Genomic DNA, 8,702 nt, shown 5'->3' with positions numbered 1-8,702 from the left:
AATTTGCTGGCAAATACTGGGAGTATGGAAATGAGGCCACATTTAAGAATCCCTGAGTGGACTGGAGAAAGAATGCTATGCACGATGCCCTTTGGGGTAAGTCAGGACTAGAAACCTGAGTAGCTGAGAAATAGTCCAGAAAGATGTGCAGGGAGAGAGAGGTACCTCAAAGGCTAGGGAGCATGGAATATCTAGTTTATGAAAAACAGGAGGGAGGGATTGCTGCCTCCCTAGCCCACGTCCAACACACACACACATACACACACACACACACACACACACACACACACACACACACACACACACACACACACACGTTTCAAGTCAGTTATCTGACAGCCAAAGGATATCCAATTAACACTAATCTCATAGCTCACTCCCTCCCAATGCTCTCCAGGCAGTTGTAACATATTTATTTGTATTTTTCCCTATCACTGAGCTCCATCAAGCCTACTTTTTAACATCATAAGAATCATTTGTCACTTATTCATCAATGTATTTATTGAGTGTCCACTGACCTTTTGAAGGGTCTGGGGTAAAATGTTGGGCAAAAAATTGGCATAGTCACTCTTTCATTAAATTTGGTGTTTAACAGAGGGCTCTGCCCCTCCATCCTGGTTCTCACTGCCTTAAATCAGAACATCAACACCTCACATGTGGCCATTCCAATCCCCTGACTTCAGTCTGCCTTCTCTATTACCCTCCATACTTCAGCCTCAGGAGATGTAAATGTGATCACATCACTCAACTTAGAAATCCACGATGGCTCCCTATTGCCTACAGGGTAAAGCCCCGACTCCTTAGTAGCACGTAGAAGAATCCGGCACAATTTTAAACTTCTTCCCTGCAGCCTCATCTTTAGGCTCTTCTCCTACTCTAATTTTATGTGTCAGGGACTTCCATAGATTGTTACTGACCTGAGACAGTATTTTGGAACACAACCCCTACCTAGCCTTGGTGCTTTCATCCAACATTTTAAATCATTTCCCCCAATGTGTACCTGTTTCATGGGCCATCAGTCTGGTTAGTGCTACATACTGGACACTCTACAAATGATCTCTTCATGGAGTGCCCCATCTTGGAAATATTCAAATTGTAATCTGCACATCATAATGTGTGTCCTTCAGTTCAGGTAAACATTTCCTGAAACCTAAGCCAGACTCTACTCCGTTTAGGGCTACAGACATGAATAAGACATAATCCTGTACCTCAAGGGTCTGACCATCTAGTTCAGGGATGTAAGTAAGAAATAAGGGCAGTGCAAGGTGATGTATTCAATCATATAATAAACTAAGATAATGTATTTTGTAAGAATGAATAGCTGGTTTTAGTTGCTTTTGACTCAAGAGTAAGAGGTCTTCAGAGAAGAGCTGGTTTCTGGGTAATGCTTCAACAGATTGTGGACGACAGAATGAAGGCCTCCCAAAGACATCCACCTCCTAATTCCTGGAAACTGTGAATATGTTTACCCTGCTTGGCAAAGGGGACTTGCAGATGCAATTAAGAATACTGAGGTGGGGAGTTTATTCTGGATTATCTAGATAGGCCCCATGTCATCACAAGTGTCCTTATAAGAGGGAGGCAGGAAGGTAAAAGAATAATTTTATGTTGTTTTAAGTCATTAAGCTTGTGGCAATTTGTTATAGTGACAATAGGAAACTAATATACAGACATACAGGAATTTATTGGGAATTCATTAGACAAACAACATGTGCAAAGCAAGCATCCTAGACCACTTTGTGGTCTAAGAAGAGTTGGGCAGAGGCATCAGGGAGTCCTCAAACCAACGTTACCAGAGGAATCCTGTGTCTCTCAGGACTGGGCCTGCCACGCTAAGTCATTGGCTGGGAGCAATCAAGGAAACAGTGACCTTGGCACAAACACAGTGAAAGAGTCAGAGCACAGCAGTGGGTGTTGACCCATCTCCCTCCCTGGAGTTGGGCGCTGTAGGGCAGATTCTCATGGCCACCACAGTGACTGTGCCACTGCCACTGCCATTGGACCTGCCTCAGTCCCCCTCCCCCACCAGCTCAAGGTGGGCCATCCCTCAGTGGGACTCTCAGGGTATTGAGATGAGACAGGCTGTATACCTCCCTTCTCTGCTCACACCTAGGATTGTGAGAATGGCCATGTTTATTCTCCCAACACTAGAAACCCTTCTTTCCTTTATCTTTTTTTATTATGCTTTATTCATACCTGGCAGGTGATTCAGTGTTCTCAGTGTAAATTTTCAGTTTGAGAAGAATAATCACCTTTTAGTTCTTCCTTAAGAACTAGGATATTAGTATTTAATTAGGTTAAAATATCCTGCTTTGTAAATTATCACAGTCTTCCCCTGTTCTTGGAAGCCAGACAATTGACAGACCCTTCTCCCAAGAGACCCAGTCTGTCTTCAGTGCAGAGATAAACCAGACATGGCCAATATCAAAGGGTGCTTTGGGCTTCATAACTGAACTGAGTACCTGTTGCTTTTGGCTGCTCCATATTCATTCCCCTTGCTTCTAGTAACTAAATACTTGCTTACTGTGGAGAACCCGTTCTATGGGATTTAGGTGAATGCATTCACTCATTTTCCCCTATAAGAGAAAGAACTAATCAGGTGACCTAGCCTGTCCAATCATTTTAGTCCATTTTCCTAGCTGTAGTGACCAGCTCAGGATGGTTCAGAAATAGAACCTACATCTATCTGATGCTATAGCCCCATATGAAAATAAAATAACATATGCAAAATGCATGGCACACAAAATGGATTAAAGACTTAAATATAAGACTCAAACCCATAGAACTCCTAGAAGAAAACACAAGCAATAAACTCTTACATTTCTCTTCATTATATTTTTTTTGATATATCTCCTTGGGCAAAGGAAACAAAAGAAAAAATAAATAAATTGGACTACATCAAACTAAAAAAAATTGTACAACAAAGGAAACCATCAACAGGATAAAAAGATAACCTACTGAATGGAAAAATATATTCACCAACGGTATATTCGATAAGGGGTAAATATACAAAATTTATAAATAACTCATATAACTCAATACCAAAAAAAAATCCAATTAAGAAATGGGCAGACGGGTGAGCCCAAGTGGCCCTGGGTCTGGGAGAGGCCAAGCATCCCTGGGTCCGGGTGAGACCATGTGTCCCTGGATCCGGGTGAGGCCGCGTGCACCTAGGCCCGGGTGAGCCCAAGTGGCCCTGGGTCTGGGAGAGGCCAAGCGTCCCTGGGTCCGGGTGCGACCATGTGTCCCTGGATCCGGATGAGGCCTCGTGCACCTAGGCCCGGGTGAGCCCAAGTGGCCCTGGGTCTGGGAGAGGCCACGCACCCCTGGGTCCGGGTGAGACCATGTGTCCCTGGATCCGGGTGAGGCCTCGTACACCTAGGCCCGGGTGAGCCCAAGTGGCCCTGGGTCTGGGAGAGGCCAAGCGTCCCTGGGTCCGGGTGCGACCATGTGTCCCTGGATCCGGATGAGGCCTCGTGCACCTAGGCCCGGGTGAGCCCAAGTGGCCCTGGGTCTGGGAGAGGCCACGCACCCCTGGGTCCGGGTGAGACCATGTGTCCCTGGATCCGGGTGAGGCCTCGTACACCTAGGCCCGGGTGAGCCCAAGTGGCCCTGGGTCTGGGAGAGGCCAAGCGTCCCTGGGTCCGGGTGCGACCATGTGTCCCTGGATCCGGATGAGGCCTCGTGCACCTAGGCCCGGGTGAGGCCACGTGCCCCTGGGTCTGGGAGAGGCCAAGCGTCCCTGGGTACGGGTGAAGCCAGATCCTGGGTCCGGGTGAGGCCGTGCGCCCCTGGATCCATCCGGGTGAGGCTGGGTCCCAGGCCCGGGTGAGACCACGCGCCCCTTGGGTAGGGGTGAGGCCACGTGCCCCTTAGTCTGAGTGACGCCGTGCCCCTGGGTTCGGCTGAGATCAAACCAGAGGGAGTCGGACCTCCATTACCACCATTTGTCCACCATCCAGAGCTGAGGGGTCAGTGCTGACATGTACACATAAGGAACTACTGGACATTGAAATTGGGTCTCAAAAGAACTGTTGGTCCAGGGGGAATCTCGCTACAGATTGATTCATTTGCCTGTCAGCATAACTATTATTGCTCGTCTCACATTCAGTTCTTATTAGTATATATCTAGTGACATATGATCTCGCTCATCTAAGGGAAATGATGAACAACATAGACTGAGGACCAAGAACAGAACCAGAAGCAAGGAGGCATCGATCGGACTATCGGGACTCAGAGGGAGGATAGGGGAGGGTAGGGGGAGGGTGGGGGGAGGGGGAGAGTTCAATCAAAGGACCAGTATGCATGCATATAAGCCTATCCAACGGTTAAGTTCAACAGGGGATTGGGACATGCGTGGGGAGAGGGGTGGGATGGGAATGGGGGGATGAGGACAAATATGTGACACCTTAATCAATAAAGAAATTAAAAAATAAATAAATAAATAAATAAATAAATGGGCAAAAAAAAAAAAAAAAAAAAAAAAAAAAAAAAAAGAAAGAGCTAGAAATTCAGAGCACATTATTTTCAAACATGTTTGTCACATTGTTGTTTACATTAGGGAAAATTTGAAAATAAATTATACAACCAAGGTTGTTGACATAATGTTATACTATCATTAAAAAGCATTTTTTTGTAGCTCATTTAATTGATATAGAAAATGTTTTCAAGAAACATTAAATTTTAAAATAACAGTGTAAAACTATATGTAATACCACAATTGTGTAAAAGACAATAGGTATATGTGTACATTCATAAACTAAAAAGAATAAAAATATTAAGAATGGCAAAAAAAAAAAAAAAAAAAAAAAAAAAAAAAAAGAAATGGGCAGAGGACCTGAATAGACACTTCTCTACAGAGGACATGCAGATGGCCAATAGACATATGTAAAGATGCTGAACATCAATAATCATAAGATAAATGCAAATTAAACCCAAAATGATATATTACCTCACACCTGTCAGAATGGCTCTGGTCAATAGCTCAACAAACAAGTGTTGGCAAGGATGTGAAGAAAAGGGAGCCTTTGTATACATTTGGTGGGATTACAAATCAGTGCAGCCACTATGGAACAGTGTGGAGTATCCTTAAAAAATTAAACATAGAACTACCTGATGGCCCAGTAATTCCACTCCTGGGTCTATACCTGAAGAAATCCAAACCTCTAATGTGAAAAGATATATGCACCCTTATTTTCATTGCATCATTATTTACAATAGCCAAGATATTAAAATAACCCAGCTACCCATCAATAGATGAGTGGATAAAAAAGATGTGGTGCATTTATACAATGAAATATTACTCAGCCATAAAAAAGGAATGCAATCTTCTCATTTGAGGTAACATGAATGGACCTAGAGGGCATTATGTTAAGTGCAATAAGTCAGACAGAAAAAGACAAATGCCATATAATTTCACTTATATGTGCAATCGGAACAACAAAATAAACAAACAAAACAGAAACAAACTCATAAGGTACAGAGAGTTGATGGCTGGCAGATGGGAGAGGGGTTGATTGCTGGATGTAAAAGGGTGAAGGGACTAATAAGTACAAATTGGTAGTTACAAAATAGTCAGAGGGATGTAAAGTACAGTATTGGGAACCTAGTCAATAATATTGTAACGACTATGTATGGTGCCAGGTGGGTACTAGAATTATTGAGGGGATCACTTTATAAATATGCTTGTCTAACTACTATGCTCTACACCTGAAACTAATACAAAATAATACTGTAAATGAAAAATAAAATCTAATCCAGAGTGGGAAAAAACATGGCCCAAAGTAAACCCTCTCCAGTTGTAACCCTCCCATTTCTTTATCCTTTCTGATATAGTCAGGTCTCCTTATGTAGACCCATCCTACCTGACATGAAAATTCATCTATTGCCCTCCAGATTTGAGGTTCTGGGCCAGAGTCTCCCCAGCATTACACCATCATTTGGACAGAGCACTCTGGTCTGTGACTACACTTTCTCAGTCCAAATGCAAGCCCATCAATGCTGTCCTGAACTCCTTCTCCTCCTCCCAGGACCCACGGAGGTACCAGCAAGCCCTGTTGCCTTTACCTACCATACAATTTTACCACAGAATGCTAAGTGCAGAACCCCCTCAGCACCTAGAGCATCATTTATCCAGGACAAACAGCAAAAGGCCACCTTGAGGCAGAATCTGTCATTCTGACGGTATTCAGGAATTCCCAACTTTGTGACCTTCGTGCTACACGAGTATCATGTGGCACACGTGGCGATGGAAAACAGAAGACCTTCAGATATTATGTGCGGAAAAGTAAAAATTGCTGAAATTAGTCACGGAAGATCCAAATATCTCCTGTTGCTGAATCTGAGGCATGTGTATGTGCAGTGGGAATAAAGTTATTAAAAACATTTTTTCACTATTTATATATGTCCTATCATCTGGCTTGGCTCTTTATGGAGAAATAGAAAGAGGAGCCAATTATGTCCTTATGGGAGGAAAGGGGCCAAGAAAGGTGGTGTTGGGTTAACTTCCGCATCTGCTATTGACCCCAAAGATGCCTGGACTAGAGGCCTCAAGTCATGGATGCCCATTGCTTCTGTCTGTCTGCAATAGTAAGGGTATAGTCAGCAAGTTTCCTTGAGAGTAAGTTTGTGACAGCCTCTATGTGATCCATTTATCGAAAAGTTATTTTTCCCCTGGCCAGTGTGGCTCAGTTGGTTGGCGCTTTATCCCATACAGCAGAAGGTGGTGGCTTCCATTCCCGGTCAGGGCACATTCCTGGGTTGCTGGTTTGGTCCCCGGTTGAAGGCAACCAATTAATGTTTCATCTCTCTCTCTCTCTCTCTCTCTCTCTCTCTCTCTCTTTCTCTCTCTCTCTCTCTCTCCCCTCCCTTCTTCTCTCTAAAATCAATTTTAAAAAAATAAACCTTTAAAAAAGGTATATTATTTCCTAAATTGTATCATTCCATCAGTTTCTGTTAGGGTGAAATATTGGTAGCATACAGGGCTTGTCAGCAGACCTAGATTTGAGTCTCCATTCTGCCACTTACTGGCTGTGTGACCTTAGGTGATTTTCCTAACCTCTCTGAGCTCTGGAATGCCCAGCTTTAAAGTGGAAACCATAAATGTTTAAGGCCATTGTGTGGACTGGATGAGATACTGCATGTAAAATTCTTACCATGACACCAGATTCATTGTGGGAGTTCTGTGACTGTCAGCAATGATAAAGAGGGGAAGATGATCACCATTTTTTCACTCTATTTGCACATAAGGAATTCAATAAACGTGTCCCTTTTGGGTCTTTTGAATAAAAGCCACCTGGACCCAAGAGAAGGCACCAGTTAGCTCTTTGGTGTCAGAGCAGATCATGAGAAATAAATCGATTTCCTGGTCAATGGTGACTAACAGTCACATGTGACCCTCTGAAGAGTCAGTGGCTCCCTTTTGTTCGATCAGTGGGCAAAAGTTCAGCCACGGACACCAAGTCTTCAAATGCTCCTCTCTCTCAGGACTGCAGGGTCCGATGGGAAACCTCTGGAGATGAGGATCTCTGGAGACCCTAGGTTCTTCCCATTTTAGGTGAGGCCATAAATACCCTCCAACAAAGCTGACTTCTAGCAGGATATTTCCACAGCTGGCCACAGTGGTGATCAGGAGGGGAAGGCAGAGGCAAGCAAGACAAATAGGGGAGAAGTTGGGTGAACTCCTTTAAAGTTCAAACATTTAATTTTGTCCTGATTTTGTTCCAGGCTAAGAGGTCAAGTCATTTCTTATTTTATCCAAATCAGCTCAGCACCCTCTAGAGAGACGGCAAGGGTGCTGCTATACTATTCCCCAAACTCTTGACTAAATGTCTATACAAATTGCCCTGGAAGTTAGAACCTAACAGGGCTTAAAATAATAAGAATGTTACAATCCCAGTATTCAACAGTAGATGCATAATGTGGGAGATGTCAGTGTTATGTGCTGCACATATTAGCTGGTCTGATGCTTTTTAATTGTTTTGGGGCAGATTGGGTTTGGTTTGATGCAAAAGTTCCTTGGGTCTTAGGACTCGCTCCAAGAGCCATTTTGACAGAAAGGTCCCATCTCAAAAGATTGCTTTAGGGTGCAGAGACCATCACTGGTCTCTCGTGAAACAATGGAAAAGACTGGCAAGGTCTCTCAAACTCTCAGGGTTTTCATCTGCAACAAGGGTCCAGTTGAAAGTTCTAAGGGAGTGACAATTGAATGGCAATCTGAAAGATGAGTGGGCATTAACTAGACAAAGGAGGAGCATGTGTCCCAGGAAAGGGCATATCTAAAACCCCAGGAGGACCAGTGGTGGGCTGGAGCCAGCATGTACCTGTTCACCAGAGCCAACTATGCCCAACTCTTCCCAACTTCATGATAAGTGATATCACATTTGTAGCTGGAAATCGGCTTTGGTGGGAGCATTTATAACACAGAAATTGGCAGATGCCACAAATTAGGGCTTTTTTTTTTTTTAAGGTCAAGGACCTAACATTTCTTGTACTCTTGTTGCTAGCAATCTGCATGGCATATTACAGAAGCTCATTAAAGGTGAATTTTCTGGTTAAGTTGGAGATAGTTACAGAATTCAGTCATCTACTTTCCCACCAGAATGGTTGAGAATCAGCATGGAGGAATGAAGCAAAATCTGGGCTGATGAAACCTGCCCAAACATCTCAATTCCTGATTGGTTCTCAGAGAAGTAGGTTCCCAT

Source organism: Eptesicus fuscus, chromosome 21 (genome assembly GCF_027574615.1).
Source record: "Eptesicus fuscus isolate TK198812 chromosome 21, DD_ASM_mEF_20220401, whole genome shotgun sequence".
NCBI classification, from domain to species: domain Eukaryota; kingdom Metazoa; phylum Chordata; class Mammalia; order Chiroptera; family Vespertilionidae; genus Eptesicus; species Eptesicus fuscus.
Note: the sequence above shows the minus strand (reverse complement) of the source record.